The sequence below is a fragment of the Podarcis filfolensis genome, assembly GCF_964270895.1.
Source record: "Podarcis filfolensis genome assembly, chromosome: 9".
Classification (NCBI taxonomy): Eukaryota; Metazoa; Chordata; class Lepidosauria; order Squamata; family Lacertidae; genus Podarcis; species Podarcis filfolensis.
This window is the reverse complement of record NC_139610.1, coordinates 54,374,217-54,396,870: the sequence shown is the minus strand read 5'-3', so window position 1 is coordinate 54,396,870 and position 22,654 is coordinate 54,374,217. Positions and strand designations below refer to the sequence as shown.

The 22,654-nt window shown below is 40.9% G+C and overlaps 1 protein-coding gene and 1 long non-coding RNA gene across 7 annotated transcripts in view; one reads left to right on the top strand and one right to left on the bottom strand.

The window, feature by feature from the left end:
* LOC310742514 overlaps positions 1 to 16,389 on the bottom strand; it is a 28,327-nt gene extending 11,938 nt beyond the window's left edge. The window contains exons 1-2 of one of the 2 annotated variants that reach the window (XR_014538488.1): positions 16,358 to 16,389; positions 16,132 to 16,192 (exon numbers count right to left, since the gene is read on the bottom strand). This is a non-coding gene — a long non-coding RNA (uncharacterized lncRNA). Of the gene's footprint in view, positions 1 to 16,131; positions 16,275 to 16,357 lie in introns of those variants that run through there. The other variant, XR_014538489.1, reaches the window with a different exon arrangement.
* The window catches only part of SGMS2 (sphingomyelin synthase 2), a 34,665-nt gene that overhangs the window by 1,337 nt on the left and 10,674 nt on the right, over positions 1 to 22,654 (top strand). Inside the window, exons 1-2 of one of the 5 annotated variants that reach the window (XM_083571642.1) lie at positions 714 to 875; positions 997 to 1,145. The exons of 1 other annotated variant lie outside the window; for it this stretch is intronic. The gene's annotated coding sequence lies outside the window, so the exon portion shown is untranslated. Of the gene's footprint in view, positions 1 to 163; positions 876 to 996; positions 1,146 to 16,459; positions 16,595 to 22,654 lie in introns of those variants that run through there. 3 more of the 5 variants (XM_083571640.1, XM_083571638.1, XM_083571639.1) reach the window with 3 other exon arrangements.

Here is a 22,654-nt window from a genome sequence, read left to right as displayed (position 1 = left end):
GCCCCACCCTGCATAATTGTTCACATAACGCTACGTGCACATACTATTTGAATGTCAATGCCCATCAACTTGGGGGGGGGCAAATATTTTATTGGGGGGGGCAGCGAAGGAACCTCGGTCCCTAGGAGTTGGCTCTTATGTTTGCGGTGGGTGGGGAAAGTTTGAAGGCCGACAGCTGATATGAAAAGTGCGCCACGGAGGCATAAGAAACCATGAAAGAGGATCCTTGAAACGCTGAAAAGAGCAGCAGCAGTTAGAACGATCGGATTCTGCCCCTGTTTGATCCTAAAGGGAGTTCCTTCTTTTGAAGAACGGTTTAAGGTAGCCTGAAGATCAGGAGCAGGATTATCCAGACAGGAGCTGGCTCGTTTCCTTGCAGAATCCGCTCCCCAACTCTCTCCACTCTCTTAATTGCAACGCGAGTTCAGTGCATGCACCAACCCGTGCCTTGATCCCTGTACAGCAGATCCCTCCTATCCCCACCTTTAGTGACAGACTGTGGAGCAGGGCTTCCCACCCCGCTCGATTAATTTTTTTTCCTCCCCTCATTTTATTTTTATTTCCTTTCCTCGGTCTCAACCGGTTTTTCTAGCCCAGCCTTCTTCGCATAGGAGCAGGGCTAGGCTGACTCACTGTTTGGAAATGGAGTGGGCGTGTGTGTGAATGTAAGAGAATGAATGATGTCAGGCGAGGCTGTGGCAGGGAGGCAGGGAGAGGGAGGGGACGAGCGGAGAGCATGAAACTGGCTGTAAACACAGCGGCGCCTCCAGAAGCAGCCACGGCCCCGCCAGTCCAGCCTGCCTCGAGGCTCCGTCTCCCAGGAGCCGCCCTCGCGCAGAGGAAACCTCTCCAGCTGTTGCACTGCCGAGGTAACGGTGCGTATGGCATTCGCGTAAAGAGGCTGGGATTAAATAAAGAAGAAGAAGCGGGGGGGGGGGAGCTGCCTGCAAGGGAAAAGGAAACTTTCTTCTAGCTGTTTCTTCTTGCGGCTCCTAGCCCAGTGGTGGGAGTGCCTGCCTCTAGTTCTGGCCAGAAGGAACTGCAAATGCCAAAGAGCTTGATTGGAGGCTATGCAGGAGACTTTCCTGCTGAGTGCTGGAACGCAGAACTAGTTCGGAGGCTGTTCCCCTCTCCAAATTAAGTAGGTAAGTTCAAGAGCTGGTGCGTCAGCCAAGGGGTTACTTGTGTATATTGGAAGGAACGAAAACTCCATGGCGCCCCCCCCCCCACCTAGAAAAATCTAATGGGGGGATGGGGGAGGTTTGTGGTGCCGAATGTGTGAATGAATCTAACCCAATACTGCTTTTTCTTAAAATGCTTTATATTGCTTCCGAAACTTCTTTATCTCCACCAAAACCTTTTTTATTTTTCTATCTGCTTGACTCCAGTTTTTAATAGGGCAGTCCTTTGCATGTCTGTTCACCAGTAAATCCCACTGAGTTCAATTGGACTTACTCCCAGGGTAGTGCAGGTTGCATCCAAAGCAGAAGGACGTTTCTGGGGACTTAAATAAAAGTTGACTGTATGAGATGGTTTGTTGTAAATATGAAACAAACTGACAAAACATTTCCGGCTCAATTTCATTGCCGTAAAATACATGTATTGTGAAAACTTCAAATGTAGGTAAACTTTTCTTTAGCCAGTCACAATTGCATAGAAGTAGTTTTGAACTTGGTGATGCCCCACTGGTTTTGACTGAGCTTTATTAGAAATGTGTAGAAATGTTCTGTAATTCAGTTTATCTTGAATAGATTTTTAGAGACTTTGGAATAATGTGTTTTTTTAAATGGTAAGGTTGCTTGTACACATCGCATTGTTATACTACATGGTTTATTATCTAAAAGCAGAGGTTAGACCACTACTGTATGAAATGCAGTTTGGGATGGATTCAGACTCAATCTTGCATAGAATAGAGGCAGAACAATTTGAATCCTCTTTATGTAAGGCTGGGGGTGTTTAATTGGGTGGAGGTGTACCTCTCCCAGCCGCTGTTAGCCAGTTACCTGTGCATCACTCTGCTGGAGTGGAGCTTCCCCACTTCTGTCTGCTGAATGTGATATTTCAGGGGCAGGGCTGAGCCAGCCTTGGATCTGTTGGATCCAGAGCTGGCCCTGCATCTGTGTGACAGCGTTGCGTGCAATTTGGATCTGATTGCTGTACCAGGTCCAGGCCAGTGTTGTGGTCCATCTTCCACCTCAACTACCATGCATAGCAGGGCTGCAATGTAGTTGAGCCCCCTGCTCTGTAAAATCCAACCAGGGGTGGAAGGAGTTTACCTTGCGCCATAAGGTTGTTGTGTCCAAATGAAGTTTCATTGAATTTAATGGGTTTATGCTAAGCATGATTGAGCCTGGCTCCCATTATTGTTTTAAAACAAATTTTTTTCGGCTTGCAAACAAAACAAAGTGTTTTCCATATTCCCATTGTTTTGCTTAGTAAGATTACGTTTGGTAAGTCTGTTTCATGGATGTAGAAAGTCTTGTTAATAAAAGATAAATGTCTCCCCCCCCCACAAAAAAGTGGCCTCATAGTCTTTCTGTCAGCTGTGTAGTGGGTACTATAAGCACAAATGTTTGCAAATAACTGCTTAAAGTTACAGTACTTGTATTCTTGAGTATTTCGCTTGAGGGATATGGTATAGAGATAGCGGCAGGTTTTTAGATATAGGTTTTAAATCTAAAACTTATTTGGAAGTGAAGGGCATTGACAACAGTAGGCCTGTCTTTAATGTAAACAAATTTAGTATTCAGGTGTATTACTTTTTAAGGTAGCTTCCATCTGGTTGCAACCCAAAGCCATTCAGTCCTGAGTAATCTTATAGATTACTCTGTAATGTTTGGAGGATTACACATAGCTACTGAATGAGGAAGACTAGGCAGGAAAAGAAGACAATCTATAACTAGCAAATATGTGACCTGTTACTTTGATGAGTTTACAGTTGTCAGTCTGTTCCCAGAAGACTTCTTTCTTTCTTTCTTTATTTATTTCTATCAATCATTGAAAGTACACTCCTGCCTGCCACATTCTTGAATCAGGCTGAGAAATCAGTCTCTCTCTGACCGTAAAAGTCTTTATGATCAGTTCACAAACTTCATTTAAATAAATTAAAATATCATAAGAATCCTAATTATACTTTGATTGCTTTGTTTTGTATTCCAGCCTATAATCCCTTGAGCACTTGATACTGAAAGATTTTTGCAACTCTTCAACATACGTATTCTTATTCCACATTTCTCATCATTATACATCATTTGGGGTTTAAACTTTTAATGGCCACATATTGAAATCTCTCATTTCCTTCAGATTATATGTATATCATGTGAAACTGTTGCATGTAGTAATTTGCATCCAAAGAACCATGAGCAAAAGTCAATTAGCTACTAGCAGTTCTCCACGAATGCTTGTCCAAGCATTCATTTAGTGCTACAATAGGTAGATTCCTCTCAAGCTTCAGCAAGTAACAGAACATCTTTGAGTTTATAATAATGTGAGCAGAAGAAACTTTCTGCATCCAACTCAATGTTTTCTGGATTCTTAACCATAGTAGAAAATTGGAAACTGCATGTTTGTTTTCCATTCACATAATTAATTATATTAATATTTGCACAAAATTAAGAAAGCAGATATCTAACAAACATTTCTTTTCAACGTATTTAATCCTATTAAAACACAAGTATGTCTATAGTTAAATCTTGAAAGAGTAAAGCATGATAGTTTGCATACTTCATTATAAAAGGTAAAGGGTAAAGGGACCCCTGACCATTTGGTCCAGTTGTGGCTGACTCTGGGGTTGCGGCGCTCATCTCGCTTTATTGGCCGAGGGAGCCAGCTTACAGCTTCCGGGTCATGTGGCCAGCATGACTAAGCCGCTTCTGGCGAACCAGAGCAGTGCACGGAAATGCCGTTTACCTTCCCGCCGGAGTGGTACCTATTTATCTACTTGCACTTTGACGTGCTTTCGAACTGCTAGGTTGGCAGGAGCAGGGACTGAGCAACGGGAGCTCACCCCGTCGCAGGGATTCGAACTGTTGACGTTCTGATCAGCAAGCCCTTGGCTCTGTGGTTTAACCTACAGCACCACCCGCGTCCCATACTTCATTATAGATGGGATATAATTTGCACTCTAAGCCATTTTTTAACTGCAGTTATTTCCTTAGGGAGGTATCTTGAAGCATAAAACAGCTGAGAATTTTGGTTTACATTTTTAGTAACTGTTACGTTTATATTAAAGTTTCTGACTGCAATCGTTGCTAGCTTTAGGGTCTCTTTTTCTGTAAATAAATCTTAAGACCCCAGTTCCATCTACAGTCAAGGTTGTTTTATGGAACAGCATGCATCTTCTAGTTTAAGAATTGCCATGTAGGTGTTTGCCTCTCATTCCCTTCTCCTTACAATACTCTCCTTGATTTTGATTCAGTTTCTGTATTGGGCAAAAAAAGAGCACAGCTACAGCCATTTTCACATTGCAAAACAAGGATCAGTTTGTGTATATGAAATTGTAACATGAGAAGCGGCCCTTAATGGCTGTAACCACTGAGAATAATCATATTTACAAAAATGGGAGTACTCTGGAGTAAGTGGTTTGAAGACTGCAGCCAAGTAGACACTTTAATGTTCTAGGGCTGCCATCACCAACTGCTCAAAAAGAATGTGAGCAGAAAACCACCTTTGCCAATTTGTGCATTCCTCTATTGGTGTCCTCTGCATGTTTGCAATCTGTGTTACAAAGGGATGTATATTAATGGACTTTGCTTGTCTACAGGATTGAATGTGGACTTTTCTATGATTTACTCTAGCTTATGAAGTATATTTTTATAGGCTATTATTTTTTATTTAATTTGTTTTATTTGCAAAATATTTATGGTAAGTATTAGTTTGTCTAATTTGCATTTAGGTAAGATAGTCTTTACACAATATTTTTAGCACTATATAAATGCGGGTACCATAACACTTCATTTTAATATGGATACAGAACAGCTATATGCCAAGCAGATGCTGGAAGAATGGCTCTTAACAGAGACATTGCTGTCTTTGCAGATCTCAGCCTGTTAGGAGGCTTATTGTACCATGGACACTACTGTCCCAGATTATTCCAAAGGGCATTAAGAATCACAGACAGTACTGTCCCAGCAGATGCTGTGAGATTTATTTAGGAACTAAAACAGGCATTGATGGGAAAGTTTCTGCAAGACAGATGAACTACTGTTTCCTCAGATGTGCATCTGCTCAGAGAACTGTTTAACTATACTGGCCATGAGCTGAAACTTGGGCAAAGTCAGTGCCATTGACCTTGGTGGGATCTGCTTTTGAGTAAATATGCATAGGATTGGGCTGGTAATAATAAAATAATAACAATTTATTATTATTATTATTATTATTATTATTATTATTATTATTATTATTCCACCCATCTGACTGGGTTGCCTTAACTACTCTGGGCAGCTTCCAACAACTTAAAACACAGTAAGACATCAAACATTAAAAACTTCCCTATACAGTGGTACCTCTGATTATGAACTTAATTCGTTCCGAAGGTCCGTTCTTAACCTGAAACCGTTCTTAACTTCAGGTACCACTTTAGCTAATGGGGCCTCCCGCTGCCGCTGCACTGCCAGCACGCGATTTCTGTTCTCATCTTGAGGTAACGTTCTTAACCCAAGATACTACTTCCGGGTTAGCGGAATCTGTAACCCGAAGTGTTTGTAATCCAAGATACCACTGTAAAGGGCTGCCTTCAGATTTCTTCTAAAAGTCAGATAGTTGTTTATTTCCTTGACGTCTGATGGGACGGCATTCCACGGGGAGAGTGTGACTACCGAGAAGGCAGCAGTCCTATACAGTCGTACCTTGGTTTAAGAACAGCTTAGTTTATGAACAACTTGGATTAAGAACACTGCAAACCCAGAAGTAGGTGTTTCGGTTTGTGAACTTTGCCTTGGAAGCAGAACATGTTCCGCTTCCTGTTAAGTGTAAATTGAGTCCCCCACAGCTATGGGAAAGCACGCCTTGGTTTAAGAACGCTTTGGTTTAATAATGGACTTCCGGAATGGATTAAGTTCGTAAACCAAGGTACCACATTTGGGAGTAAGGCCCATTCAACTTTATGGGACTTATTCCCATATACAGGATTGAGCTACACTGCAGTTCAACTTATTTGAAAGTACATTCCAATTGAAATCAGTTGGATTTACCGGTTCATCTGACCTATGTAAAATATTTGGCTTTTGAAAATGTAATTGTACCATCTTGCTATTTTTTGCACATTTCCCAGTTAAGTAGAGAAAAATAAAATAAAACATGGATTGTAAGATAGTAAAAATACATGTTTTTTGGTTAATGTGTATACTATAGTTATCCTGTTCAGAAAAACTGGGAGAGAAAAACCGAACAGATAATTGGCTGAACATGTGCCAACACTCTGGTTTTGTTTCTTCCTGTCACAGCACAAAGGGTGGGAACAGTTGAATAGCTGCTCATTCATGGTAAATTGTGGTTAATAGCTTATCTTTGCATGCAAGAGTGGTTAATGACTGCATAGATATGTGGCATCATACTGCATAACCGATGCTGCCTGAATGAAGGCAATAACATGTTGGAGAGAAGTGCATGGTAGCAGTTATTGCTATAGAATTTTTGTTTTCAAGTTTAGTTGTTCTGTATATAGTCATTTTTTAATTTAAAAAACTTAATTTAAGTGAACCACCCATACTTTATTAGTTGTCCAAGATTACAAGGCCTATTATAGCACACTTCTGGGCTTTTTATTTCAAGTTTTTAATGGTAGGTAACTTTTTGGAATGCACATTGCTGTGGCTAGTATATATTATATGTCAGTAGGTACTAGACAGAAGATAAAAGTGATTTGGTGCCAGTGCAAAGGACTCTGTCTTTCTCTTTAAACAAAACCAGGGGAATGCCAGTTTTTCTGAGTCACTGAAATCGTAGTAAAGTTATATGGAAATACTGTATGTTAGACACATACAGAACAGAGGTGAAGGGACTGTAACAGAAGACTAGTAAGAGAGGTCACGGTGTGGGTTAGCTAATAAACTTTAGTTCAGATAAAGTATATAGTATAGATCGGGGTCAGCAATGATTTCTGAGGCCAGTCCGGTCCACTCCCTGGCAGACCTCTTGGTGGGCCAGAGCGTGCGCACCCACTTGTGCTCTCAAGCTATTTCCGGCACTCTTCTGGGTTGGAAGAGCGCCAGAAATAGCGTGTGCGCAGCTGAGTGGGAGGAGGCAGGCAGACCCCTCAGAGGCCCCAAGGAGCATCCTGCCCTGGCTGCCCCCCCCCATATTGACAGCTGGCCCCGCCCCTGGGTGCAGGGCATGCGTGTTGCCCCAGGTGCCTGATCAACTTGCTCTGCCACTGTCTCACACAGGTACAATCCTATGCTCACATAGATTTGTACAGTACACTAAATCTGCTGCTGTTTAGGCCCGGTTCCACTTCATGGCTGCTTTGAAAATAGGAATTGTAAAAGGAAATGTTACCTGCATATGTTGTGAACCACCCTGTGATCTTTAGATGAAGGGAGGTATACAAATTTAATAAATCATAATAAAGTAATAATTATACTGTCCATGGCTGTTCATCCAAGCATGGAGATCCATGCACGTCACAATATCTTTGAGCAAATCGTAGATGAATGTGGATGACACATCTGCTGAGAACTTGCATACATGTTAAACAATTATTGTGTCCTAATCTTAAATATGGGATGCGGGTGGCGCTGTGGGTAAAACCTCAGCGCCTAGGACTTGCTGATCGCATGGTCGGCGGTTCGAATCCCCGTGGCGGGGTGCGCTCCCATCGTTCGGTCCCAGCGCCTGCCAACCTAGCAGTTCGAAAGCACCTCTGGGTGCAAGTAGATAAATAGGGACCGCTTACCAGCGGGAAGGTAAACGGCGTTCCGTGTGCTGCGCTGGCTCGCCAGATGCAGCTTGTCACGCTGGCCATGTGACCCGAAAGTGTCTGCGGACAGCGCTGGCTCCCGGCCTATAGAGTGAGATGAGCGCACAACCCTAGAGTCTGGCAAGACTGGCCCGAACGGGCAGGGGTACCTTTACCTTTTAATCTTAAATATAATAGACAGAAAAGCGTTCAACAGTGTTATAAGTTTGTGGCTAGGCAATACTATCCTAAAATATCTGGATGCAGTAAAGGGTTAGAATTTAAGCCACCCCTATATTCCAAGGTCTAGTGGGGGCTGGAGTTTAAACCATTTTTTCTGTGTCCAGGAAACAGCCTGGCAAGAGAACCATCAAGAAATAATAACTGGAATGGTTGGGCCTTTTAGGAAGGCCATTAACAGAGACTCTCTGGGTCAGAGAGAAACTGGGAAAGCTTCTCCATGAGATGAGAAAGTTAACAAAAAAAGGGCCAGAGTTTTAGGAGGGAAGGGCAAAATTGCAGTGGGAGATGAGGTAATCAAATTGGAAAAAGTCCCTTTTACAAGCTGGAGGGGGGGTGGTGCAGAGCATGATGTGGGCAGTCTGTTTTATGCTGCAGAGAAGATCAGACATGATGTTTGGGGTCTCTTGGAATCCAATGCTGCAGCAATAGGAGGAACAAGACCCTCTTGGGGTGTGAATTCTCTGCCCTCCCTCCATCTAGGTCCAGGTTGTATACATGTGTAAATAAATCATATATCATAAAGACATCACAGTCTCCACTGTGTCTCTTTGTTCCAAAAGGAAACACAGAGCCTGGTAAGCGTGCTGGTACTTCTAGAATCTCGCACTGGTCAGAGATTGGGTTGCCTTGTAACAATATGAAGTGGGGGGGGGGCGTATGGAAGAAATCACAGGGGGGAAATGGGTATCATTGAATTATTATCCAAAAATAAAAATTAAAAATTGGCAAGATGTTGTTGGACAGACAAAACATTTCCCCCCAAGGAACAATAATCTGGATTAGTGAAATCCATTTTTTCAAGATAGCTATATTTTCCGATCAGTATTCTTAATTTGTAGTCCTGTAGATTACCCCTATTTGTTTTGTTGTAGTGCAGCCTGAGGTTGTTTCATGAGGCCAACAGTCTTATTCTTAGATGCTCTTTATTATGTCAGCTGTGGATCATAACAAATAGGCTTAATCAGTACAGTGGTACCTCGCAAGACGAATGCCTCGCAAGACGAAAAACGCGCAAGACGAAAGAGTTTTCCGTTTTTTGAGTCGTTCCGCAAGACGAATTTCCCTATGGGCTTGCTTCGCAAGACGAAACGTCTTGCGAGTTCTTGCGAGTTTGTTTCCTTTTTCTTTAAGCCGCTAAGCCGTTAATAGCCGCTAAGCCGTTAATAGCCGCTAAGCCGCTAATAGCCGTGCTTCGCAAGACGAAAAAACCGCAAGACGAAGAGACTCGCGGAACGGATTAATTTCGTCTTGCGAGGCACCACTGTATTGGACTGTTGTTAGTTATGTGAGCGTCCCTAGGTTTAGAAGTAAGTCTTATTGACCGAGGAAATAATGTTTCTATTTCTTGTCATTAAATCTAAGTTTGCTTAGTCTCTATGGATGTTGTCAGTAATTGTGGTTCATCCTCCTTTAGCCTGCGGGATCAGGCCAAATGCCCGTCTCATTCAGCAGTCTTCTCTCACATTGGCCAAACAGATGCCCTTGGGTAGATGCCCAGAAGCAGAACCAGAGCTCAACAGCACTCTCCTCACCTGCAACTCCCAACAACAGCCACACAGAGGGTATAGTGCCTCAAATAGTGAAGGTAGAACCTCAGGCTTCATCACAAACATTAATATGCTGTGCTACGAGTATCACTGTGGTGTAGAGTTGGACTAGGACTGGAGAGATCAGGTGACCTAGGGGAAAATGTATCTCAGCCTACCATTACAGGATTGTTGTGAGGATAAATTGAAGATACAGAGAACCATGTATGCCCTTTTGTGCGCTTTTTAGGGGAAAGCTGGGATACAAATATAAATAAACAAACTATTGTTTGTTGTGAATGAGCTTCAGACTCATACCCCACCCCTTTTTGTGTGGCATTGGAGATGAGTTTCGAAACTTCTGCTTCTGTTTTTCTTTAAATATAGCTTGTTGTGTCATCTGGTTAATATTAACTTCTTTCAGAGAAATGACAGTTAACATTAACCACAGTTAGCCAGTTGACAAGAAGCTGGTTAAGCAGAAACCTCCAAACTCCTCACAACTGCACTAAAGCAAAGAGGGTAAGTAGATTGTGAGCCTGAGGTTCACCTGGGCTTATTTGTGTCAAACTAAAAATATAGTTTAGTGTGATGCTTGAACACAGCCAATAAAATAAAATGTTTTGAGCATTTTTAGTAAAGTGAGAATTGAGTGGTGGAGCAATGTTGTGGTGTAAGGAGAGTCTGATTGTTGAGTGACTGTGTATGTGGAGGTTGTGTATTTAGATTTGGGTAGTGTGAATCTGTATGTAAGTGATTTTGTTGACCGTATTATTATTTTTAAAGTTCATGAGATTGTTTAGATGCTATATACTTGTGCAGCATTTTTATGTATCTTCTGTCATCAGAGCCAGCCCACCCATGAGGCAGGGTGGTCTCAGGTGGCAGAAAGCATAAATGGCAACATCACTACTGGAATGTGCCTCTTGGTGAGAGGAACGCTTTCTGGCGTGCAGCATTCTTATCTTCCCCAGCCTTGGGGCACAGCAGACAAGCGGCAAGACCTTGACCTTGCAGAACACCCTCCTCTGTTCTGTTTTGTTGTGGACAGAGGGTGTTCTAGCAGTGGGGCAAACAGGCTTACACACAGCAGTTAATTACACATGCTCATCTAGCTAGGGATGTAGATGGCATCCTGCTTCCATATGTATAGTGCCTTTAATTAAGCTGGGGAAAATGCATTGTTTCTGTATTATGGTGGTAATACCATATTATAAATGTTATAGTGGGTCAAAGTTCTTCATCCACAGTTCCTTTTCTCCTTTATCTCTATTTAAACACGTCCATAATTATGCAGCATTATTTGAGATTGTTTTCTGCTTTAGTACTCTGATTGTATGCATGCCTGTATGAAAGCCAGAATCATTTGGACATGTGTGAATCCACAATTTTAGCCTGTGCTTTGTTTTTGAAAGACTGATATATATATGTATGTGTGTGTGTGTGTGTGTGTGTGTGTATATATATATATATATATATATATATATGGCCCTGCTATCTTAGATATAGCTGTCAAGGAGCAATAGGGCTAAAAACCCAGCAAAACTGACAAGAGTTGTGGCCCAGGAAATGCCTCTTTCTCTTCATGAAATGCTTTTCTAATATACTGACTTCTCTTTTGATGTTCCTTTCTATGATAATGAGGGAATTTCAATTTTACTTTTTTTAAAAAATGTAGTTGCTAATAATTCCAGAAAGCAGCTAGATCACAGTTGTCTGTTTTTCTGTCAGGCAAGTGATAGTGATTCTCGATTATAGAGATAAATGGGTTAGGATTGTCTAATGTTGCTTCTGAATAACCGGGACCTCACTGATGTATGTTGCAATCATTTTACTGGTGAATATTAGTGTTAATGTGCCAGTTACTATGGTAAAAGGTAAGGAACCCCTGGATGGTTAAGTCCAGTCAAAGGCAACTATGACACATAATATAACATATTTCAGTGAGAGTTTTTAACTGTGTCAATAGAAACCTCTTTAACTTAGACTTTTTTGGGTAAAGCCAGACTGTCAAATGAGTATCATGCACAGCTTTATTTGTGCTGATATTTACATTGGTCTAGCTATGGCGGTTGGGACCATTTTGGTGTTATACAAAGGCTAAAAAGCCGCCCATCCCAACTTCAGGGGGCCAACAGCAGAAAATAAGAGGCTGGCTATAATAAATGATATATGAAGTCCTGATACCGTACTGTTTGCTGTGCACCAATTGCTGAAACCTTTGATCACTAGTGTTATATGGCTGATGCTTCAAGGAAGTGTTTTTGGTAACATTATTCACATAAATGGGAACTAGTAGGTGAAGTGCCATAGCTCTGTGATAGAGCACATACTTGGAACGCATAAAATCTTCATTCAATCCCTGGTACTTCCAGTTAGAATGATCATGGGTAGCAGGAGGTCGGCACTGCTGTCTGAGACCATAGAGAGCTGGTGTCAGTCAAAGTTGACACTGGTTGCATTTAGGTATCATGCTGAACCATAGTTTTATCTTGATGAGAATGACCCTAGATGATCCTTAAATTCCAGGGCTTTCTAACTCCCTCTCCTCTTCCAGTGTGACTACAATGAAGTGATTGGAAGCTTTCATTTAGCAGTTTAGCATTACATCTGACTCCTAAATTGTGGTTAATTTTGTTTTTTTTTTTTTTTTTTTTTTATAATATATTTATTGAAGTTTTCAAATAAAGCATATATTAGATAAGCACAACTTATCATTGTCCATTTAACATCTCTCAATTGTTACATGGGACTCCCCCACACCTCCCGCATACACTTACATCATTATTAAATTAATTTCAAACAAATTATCATTTAACTCATCTTAATTAATAATCTTAATTTGGTTTGACATATAATTCAGCCTTAAATCTAATTTAATGGTAGACAATTGTCTGCACTGGCATCCAATTCAACACTCAGCCAAATTACAATATTTTTGTAAATAAATCTTAAATTTCCTCCAGTCTTCTTCCATCCTTTCTTCTCCCTGGTCTCGAATTCTGCCGGTCATCTCGGCTAATTGCATATAGTCCATCAGTTGCATCTGCCATTCTTCCACAGTGGGTAGCTCCTGAGTTTTCCAATTCTTGGCAATTAATATTCTTGCTGCTGTTGTTGCGTACAAAAAGAATGTTCTGTCCTTTTTTAACACGCTCTGGCCGACAATACCCAGGAGAAAGGCCTCTGGTTTCTTAGTAAAGGTGTATTTAAACACCTTTTTTAATTCATTATATATCTTCTCCCAAAAGGCCTTCACTCTAGGGCAGGTCCACCAGAGGTGAAAAAATGTTCCTTCATTTTCCTTACATTTCCAACATTTGCTATCAGACGAATGGTATATTTTAGCCAGTTTAACAGGGGTCATGTACCATCTATACATCATTTTCATCACATTTTCCTTCAACGCATTACATGCAGTGAAGTTCAGCCCAGAGGTCCACAACCTTTCCCAATCTTCAAACATAATATTATACCCAATATCCTGCGCCCATTTTATCATTGTTGATTTTACCATTTCGTCATGTGTGTTCCATTTCAGCAGCAAGTTATACATTCTTGAAAGTACCTTAGTCTTAGGTTCTAACAGTTCAGTTTCTAACTTTGACTTTTCCACTTGGAATCCTAACTTTTTGTCATTTTTAAACACTTCTTTAATCTGAGCATAGTGTAACCAGTCTCGCACTTTGTCTCTCATCTTTTCTAAACTCTGCAATTTCCAGTTGTCACCATCCTTTTCTATTATCTCCCAATATTTTGGCCAGTTGGCCTCCATATTGGCTCTTTTCCGAGCCTTAGCCTCCAGGGGTGACAGCCACCTCGGAGTTTTATTCTCCAGTAAGTCTTTATATTTTGTCCAGACATTAAAAACTGATTTTCTGACAATATGGTTCTTGAAGGCCTTATTTATCTTAGCTTTATCATACCATAAATATGCATGCCATCCAAACGCATTATTAAAACCTTCCAAATCCAAGACATCCGTATCTTCAAGAAGTAACCAATCTTTCAACCAGCAGAAAGCTGCAGCTTCATAATACAACTTTAAATCTGGCAGGGCAAAGCCCCCTCTTTCTTTCGCATCTGTTAATATTTTAAATTTGATTCTGGGCTTTTTGCCCTGCCAGACAAATTTAGAAATATCTTTCTGCCACTTCCGGAAACACTCTGTCTTGTCTACAATCTGCAGTGTCTGAAACAAAAATAACATTTTTGGCAATACATTCATCTTGATGGCAGCTATTCGGCCTAACAAAGAAAGTTTTAGTCTTGACCAACTATCCAAGTCTCTCTTAATCTCTGACCAACATTTTTCATAATTATCTTTAAATAAACTCAGATTTTTTGCTGTTATGTTTACCCCTAGGTATTTAACTTTTTTAACCACATTTAGTTCTGTCTCTTTCTGAAGCTGTTCCAACTCAATATCTGTCATGTTTTTCCCCAAAACTTTAGTTTTTTGCTTATTTAACTTAAATCCTGCCACTCGACCGAAGTTTTGAATCAGTTGTAGAACTCTTTTCAAACTAGACTCCGGCTCCTGTAATGTCAAAACTAGGTCATCTGCAAAAGCTTTAAGTTTATATTGTTTCGCTCCGACCTGAATCCCTTCCACCAACCGGTCCCCCCTAATCATATTCAGGAGCACTTCCAGAACCGAAATAAACAGTAATGGGGAAATCGGGCAGCCTTGTCGTGTACCTTTTTCAATTTTAAACTCTTCTGTAACCACATTGTTAACTATCAGTTTAGCCTTTTGTTCTGAATATATTGCCTCAATCCCGTTCTCAAACCCCCGTCCCACTCCCATTTCTTTTAAATTCCCCTTCATAAATTTCCAAGATATGTTGTCAAAGGCTTTCTCCGCGTCTATAAAAATTAAAACTGCTTTAGTGTTTATGTTTGTTTGTAAAAGTTCCAATATGTCTATGATGTTCCTTGTGTTAGTAAACATATGTCTGCCCGGGAGAAAGCCTGCCTGGTCTTTATGGATTATCTCACTTAAAACTTTCTTAAATCTTCGTGCCAAAACATCTGCAAATATTTTGTAATCCACATTTAAAAGGGAGATGGGACGGTAATTCTTGAGTTGTGTCTTTTCAGTTTCTGACTTTGGAATCAATGTGATAAATGCTTCTTTCCACGATTCAGGCGCCTTCTTCCCCTCCATTATTTCATTACTGACCTCCAACAAAGGTTGTATCAAATAATCCTTCAATATCTTATAGTAGTTAGAGGTCAGTCCATCTGGCCCTGGTGATTTGCCCTGTTTCAGACTCAGGATGGCCTGTTCAATCTCTTGTCGTGTTATTTTGCCATTTAAAATTGTTCTATTTTCTTCTGACAGCTTTGCTAATCCATTTCTCTCCAAAAATTGTGTAATCTCTATTTCATCTTGTGGCCCTTGAGTATATAACTTTTTAAAATACCTCTGGAAGCACTTTCTAATCTCTCCCGGGTTCTGAATGTTCCTTCCTTCAACCTCTAAGTTTGTTACTGTATTTAATCTTTGTCTCCTTTTCAACTGCCAAGCTAGCAGTTTCCCACATTTATTTGCCGATTCAAAAGTTTTTTGTTTCATTGTTTTAATCTTCCATTCTATTTCCTGATTTATCAGCTTGGAATATTGCGCCTGATAAAGTTTAATTTCTCTCAGAATCGGTTGGGACTTCGGGTTAGATCTTAACTTCTTCTCCAACTCTTTGATACTTTCCAGAATTTTATCTTTCTTTTCATTTTGCAGTCTTTTCTTTAAGGAATTCTGTTGAATCAAGAACCCTCTCATCACAGCTTTACTTGCATCCCAGATAGTTCTTTTTTCCACCGTAGTGTTCAAATTAATCTCAAAATAATCCTTTAAGGTTTTTTGGGCCTTCTTTACAATTCTTTGGTCTCTAAACAGGCCATCATTCATCTTCCATCTAAAGGAGCCGATTGGGATCAATGTCATATCCATTCTCAAGGCGTTATGGTCGGAGCATGTTTTGGGGCAGATTTCCACCTTCCTCACCTTAGGTGCCAGACTTCTAGTTATCCATATTTGGTCGATTCGTGTCCAAGTCAGTTGAGCTTCAGAAAAGAATGTTCCTTCTCTTCCCAGGGGGTTTCTAACTCTCCAGATGTCAACCCAGTCCATATTGTCAGTCACTAAATTGTGGTTAATTTTGACTGTGGTTTGTTTGAAACAAGGCAACTTCATAAACCACAGTTTGAAGTTAGCTTGATTGAAACAAACCATAGTTTAGATTTTAACCACAGCATTTCAAACAGCATTCTTTCCCAGCCCTGCATAGAGATGCTAGAAATTGAACCTTGAATCTTCTATATGCAAAGCATGTGGTAATTTTCTATTTCATACATTGGATCTTATCCTTCCTACACGAAACTTAGGGGAATTCTAGTGTCCTAGCAACTTTATGAAATAGGTTTGGCTGAGAAAAAGTAACTTGATCTAGGAGCACTTACCCCTGGGTTTTTTAGAGGCTGACAGCAAGAAAATATTGCTTTGAAGTGTTCAAGGAAAAAGCTAAGGGGATCAATGAGAAGCAAAGTATTTATTTCACATAGTTGATACTACAGTTGAAAACATATTGATGGAAAACATCATTACTAACAGACCATTAAAATGAAACATTGACTAACGTAAGAAAGAATCTGAAATGTAAGGCTTCTGATGAAAATTACCACCTACCAAATCTCTGCTCAGCAAAAGTTCTGAATAGGAATTTTTACACATCTGAATTACGATTACATCATAAACAGTTCCAACTTTGCTCTGAGTTGCCTCAGAATCTTTCTGGGTACTTGTACAGCTCAGCCATTATGTAAAACTGTTGAGCATGAACTGGTTATGATGGCGTTTCAAAGTGTCACTTGGGACATTGTATTGTACCTAGGATTTGGATCAAAGAACATCTTAAATAGTCAGGTCAGAAGGAAAAGTAGGATGTTTTTCCCTTTTAAGCTTCTTGGACTTTCTTTAAACTTGTATGTATGTTTACTGATTCCCAACCTAATGCATAGCCTACAGTGATTGGGCCACATAGATCTGCCGAAATTCTGCTGTGCAGCCTGCTGAATCCTCTTTTAATAAGTATACTTAGTTTCTTTTCTTCTTTCTCCTCACCCCAAAGGAATTACATTCCTCTTTGATTATATGATGGCAGAAATATTTGGTATGATGTCAGTGGCAAAGAACATCTTCTATTGACTACTCACCTTTTTGTTGTTGTTGGCATCTGTCTGTCTCAAGAGACTATGGAAGAGTGTCTCATCAAGGGTAAAGGCGAACCATTGGAGAGTTACATCGCTTGCTGTGGGGGTAGAGACCAGTACATGAGAGACATGTTTTATTGCAGCTGGGGCAGATGAAGGCTTCTGGTTTTGCTAATGCAGATGCACCATGGCATTTCTTCTCTCTGCACTCCTCCTAGCTTCTGTGGTCATTGCTGTGGCTACATAACTTGACTGTTGCAAAGTGCCAGTATTTGACTGTAGGTACTGGCCTGCTAGAGGTGTTAAGAAGCATGTGCTATGCATTATCAAATTGTGATTTTTCTGCTCCCCCCCACTTTCTACTTAAAAAAGATAAAAGCAATACATTTTCTGGGTAAAAGGCAAGTGCACAGAGGAACAAGTGCCACCAATGTTACACTAGCAAACTCACAACCTGAAACTCATCAGAGGTTTAAACTTTCCTGGCCTTTAGTGACATCTTTGCCATGGAGATCATCTTGGGTAGAAAGATGAGGGGAAAATACTTTATATAAATGTGGGAAATGTCTGTGCTGGCAGTTTTTGCAGTGCTAAAACTAGTTGCTCTTTAGTTGTTGTTGCTTTTTAAAGTTGATGAATATTTCATGCCTCAACTGGTTTGTTTATTTATTGCATTTATATATTACTTATCTGCCAGTGCACTGAAGGCAGCTTCAGTACAGCTATACTGCCTAACAGACGCAGTGCAAAAAGAAATGGGTGGGGATGGAAAGGGGAAAATAGAATTGATACCTAAAATTGGTTATGTAATGTTGCATAGTTGCTGTTATGAATCATGACCATGTGGAATGACCCATGAGACATTTGTGGGAAAGGAGGAGCCAGATAGCAACCAGTCTTAACTGATTTATGTTTCACATTTGTCTCTTATACTTGCAGTAGTATCAACAGTGACCTCTTAATGCAGAAGAGAGTTATGTTTTCTAACTAGTGCCTGTGCCTTACTTTACACTTCAGTTGGTCTCCTAGCGCCAGGCATGCATGAATACAGAAAGTGTAGCAGCTTTGAATATAGACATAATATTGCAATAAACAAGTTAAGAAAAAAGGTCCAGTGTGTAGGTAAAGGGCATACCTGCAGGGTGACCAGTTATGCATCAGCAAAAAGGAGAGACACAACCAAGCTGAGGACACAAGAGTTGCATATGCTCGTTTGTGTGCAAATGTTAGAGATAATTACTAACATTTAAATTTTACCTAAGAAACCCAATTATTTTCCCATCCAAATCATCCCCAGCATATTATTCAATTTATATGCTCCCCAGATCACCAGCATTGGTTCATCCTTAATTTACCACCCAGATGATCCAGGTTCTGCTCCAAAATAAAATTTCCTTCAATTACTGCCTATTAATCAATCATTTTATCACTACCCCCTCCTCAAATTTAATCAAACAAAATAAATAGGGTGTACTGGCAGTAGAGCATGATTCCCTTTACTCGGTGGCAGATTCTTACTATGGATAAGGTGACTGGCAGTGTTTTTTCTTTCTTTTAACTTAAACCAAAAACAAGCTGCATGTGTGAACTCAAACTCCAAATGTGGAGGGAGGTAACCAACGTCATTTCCTCTTCCTTGTAGAGATACTATATGAGAGGAAATGTATATTCCTTTTTCCATAGTGTTCATAAGAACAACATTGCTTTGCCTTTCACAGGGGCATTAGTTTCTGTTGTAGCTCAAGAGCCAGGCAGCCTACAATTGTAGCTGTTGTGTTTGACTTTAATAGTAGAAGGAAAGATGGACCACTTCATATCGCATCCTGTATGTCTGGTACCAAATGGACAAAGGCCATATTAAATCAAATTTTGTCCTCCATAAGTGTTTTTTTCAGAGAAAGATAAGGGATTTAGATTTTTGCAGGAAATAACTCGTTTCTTGAATAAAGAGTGCTAAATTATAATCAAGTTTTGTTTAAATTTTAGGAAATGATTAAATAAAAATACAGTCGTACCTTGATTCTCGAACAGAATCCATTCCAGAAGTCTGTTGGACGTTCAAAAACCAAGGCGCGACTTTCGATTGGCTTAAGAAGCTTCCTGCACTCAATCGGAAGCTGCGGAAGCCATGTTGGACATTCGGCTACCAAAAAAGGTTCGCAAACCGGAACACTTCTGGGTTTGTGGTGTTCGGGAGCCAAAACGTTTGAGTCACACATCAGCATAGTGTGTGTAGCTACCGTATTTTTCGCCCTATAGGACGCACTTTTCCCCCTCCAAAAATGAAGGGGAAATCTGGGTGCATCCTATGGGGCAAATGCAGGCTTTTGCTGAAGCTTGGAGAGCGAGAGGGGTTGGTGCGCACCAACCCCTCTCGCTCTCCAGGCTTCAGGAAGACATCTGCAGCCTAGGCAGCCCTGCGGGAGGTCCCGCAGGGCTGTCTAGGCTGCGGATAGTAGCCAGCTTCCCGGAGCGCCGGACGCGCTGAAAGCAGAGCGCCCGCCGCTTCGGGAACACATCCGCAGCCTAGGCAGCCCTGCGGGAGGTCCCGCAGGGCTCCCTACGCTGCGGATAGCAGCCTGCCGCCCGGTGGGCGGGTCGCCCTGAAGCAGAGCCCCCCGCATGCCGGACAGACATCCGCAGCGTGGGGAGCCCTGCAGGAGTTCCCTGCAGGGCTCCCCACACTGCGGATAGCAGCCTGCCGCCTGGCGGGCAGGGCGCCCTGAAGCAGAGCGCCCCTCGCGCCGGGCAGACATCGGCCAGCCCCACAAGCTCGGTGGACAGCAGGGAGGCGCAGCGCCGCCATCCTGCTGTTACTCGACCTGGTTCGGTTTCTCCGACCTGCTTTTGGGGGGGGAAATAAAGGGAAAATTTTTTTCCTTTATTTCCCCCCCAAAAAACTAGGTGCGTCCTATGGGACGGAGCGTCCTATGGGACGAAAAATACAGTACTTCCTGTCACACAAAATAATAAATCATGTGTCAGGAATGGCAAGAGTAATCTAGGTATTTTTGGATTTAATTTTTAACTACTATAGTTGTTCTTGCCATCCCTTTATATTTATGTACCAATGCTAAAACTTTTCACTATGGACAAGGAGTCTATATTTTCAAGAAATGGAACGAGAGACTACAGTAAAACTATAGTAAAGCTTCTTAACTTAAAATGTAACTGTATGTTTTAGTCGCTGTGTATTCTGTGGTAACATCTTGCCTCATTTAGGAACAAATTACAGTTAGGTATCAACTCTTATATAATTAATACACAAATATTCCAGATTCCCATGTCACTTGACAACCTCTCATGGTGATAATAAATATAAATGACACATCCTAAATATAGCTGAGCCACTTCTTCTTGGTGGGGCATGTGACTAATTACACTTTTCCTTTTGCTGACTGTTGACTCACACTTTTTAGCTGGGTAAAGGAAAGTACATATTACTCACTCTCTCTCTTTTAATGCCTATGACTAAACTTTGGGCTTGTCCACATCAAACTTTACTGTGTGTTTGCAGCTGTTTGCATTCCCATTTAATTTGCATAGTCCACATCACATTACCCTCAAACAACACCAGTCTCTGTAAATTCAGGTTTACCTGATATGGGGATTATCCAATAATTCCAATCCACTTGGGGCCCCAAATGGTTTTGGAGAATACTTTATCATAGAATCACAGAATTCCATAATTTGGAAAGTACCACAAGGGTCTAGTCCCGTGGTTCTCAACATGGGGCACATGCCCCACAGGAGGGCAAATTGAGCTTGTTTAGACCAAGTTAATGGCCTTTTAGGCTTCCTCCACGTGAATAGAGTTCACTTTTGAATAATAAGAATTATATATCATTGGGCAGGGGGCATCAGGATTTTAGAGATGCTTAGGTGGGGCATGGCCAAGAAAAGGTTGGGAACCACTGATCTAGTCCAACCCAGATGGACAGTTATTTTTACTAAGTATGATAATTATTGAGTTCATCCCCACCCTGAACTCTGACTTCTTCTCAATGCCAGTGCACAAGCTAAGAGTTGACTCTACATCCCAACTTGCTTCATCCTTCATCCTCAACATGCTTTGTTTATAATGTATTGTGTTTATAATGCAGTGCTTGAAACTATGGTGATAATGGGTCACTATGTTTTGCTCTTGCTCCTAAAAGAAGCAATCATTTGTCTAATGAGCTTTATGCCTAATGTTTATAAATGATATTGCAAAGTAAAGTGCTTGATTTGAGAAAAGCTTGCTGTCTGCCTTGATTTGATGGTTCTTTCCTGTGTCTTGAAAGCTATACTTGGAGATCAGCCTTTTGGCCTGAAATAGCCTATGGCCAAAGCAAAAACATAATGCAATTGTATTCTGGTTCTTTATGACTGAGTATCTTAAAAGACATTGCCAGTTTTGTACACTAGCCAGTGGATATAAAAAACCTGGTAAAATCATTTTGTACAGTACAACACAAGGATGTAACAAATCCAATTAATGATGACTTTAAGCTATGATATTGGGAAAACCGCAGGTTGTGCTGCAGAGTTATGAAGGATGTAGAATGCATTATTAAATATCACAACAATAGGGATAAGATATCCAAAGAGAAGCACTACTGGACATAAAACTATCTCCTTTCAGTATATGTTCATGTACTGAAGCAGTGAAGTTTATCTTTTCATTTTGAAAACAGCTTAAACTGAACTGAATTTTAGTTTTAATAGTAGGCATTCCTTGCTCTGATATTCTGGTTTGTATGGAGCCCTGACATCAGTTTCCTCATTCCAATATCATGGGAAATTCTGTTGTGTTTGATTTTGATTTTTGATTTTGTTTTGTTTTGTTTGCTGTCGGAGGAAGAAGAAAAAGGTGAGGCAAGAAAGGAGTGCAGAGACACACTAGTTCCTACCGTTTTAGGGACTCAGCTCCGCATTTGTGTAGGGTTCTTAGTTTTTTCTCCTCCCAAAGATATCTCATAAGGCAGCGGAGTTTGCTGAAGGGGCAACAGGGTTTAGTGAGCAGGGAGAGCCAGTGACAAGGAGCAGTTCTAATAAACTTGAATTCTGGAAGAAGAAGCAGGAGCCAGTTTTCTTTAAATAAATAATAATGCACAATCAATATAGTAGACTTTCTCCCAATTCACATCTTTTATGTGGACTTGGTATCCTGTATCACTCTTTCTCAAGCTTACAGGTTATACACATGAACATACTTGTTTCTTTCAGATGAGGTGCCAGGGGGAGGTGATTAAGCTGCTACTTGGAAGGCAAACATTTTTCACACAAATTATTGCAATCTAAAGCAGTATTTCTCAAACACCTAATAATTAATTTATCGTTCTCTCTTTTTTCTGGGTTAAAATTGAAGGCACGCTTAATTCTTGCATTCAAAGACATATGTATGTATTTTCTAAACCCATTTCCTAAAACAATGTGTAGGCATCCTCCTTGCTAGTTCAGGGTAGTCTGTAATACTTGATCCTGTTGCAGAACAAGGCATCGGACTTCCTATACCCCAACCCATATAAATAAAAGAGACCAATAAGACTGGGTTTTGGGTAAAAACAGGCCACAACTTTACTGAATACAGATGAAAGAGGTTTGGCTTGGGCATGGGGCAATCTAAATACTTCTGGCCTGCCCACTGGAAGCGACGTGTGGTCAATCCAGGTGGGGGTTCCTAAGACTTACATCAAATAGGGTGCTCCCATGAAATAGGGTGGACATGGCCACTCCCCCCGATCCCTTTACCGGGATACCCCAGTGTTTGGAGGGGCAGGCGAGGACTACA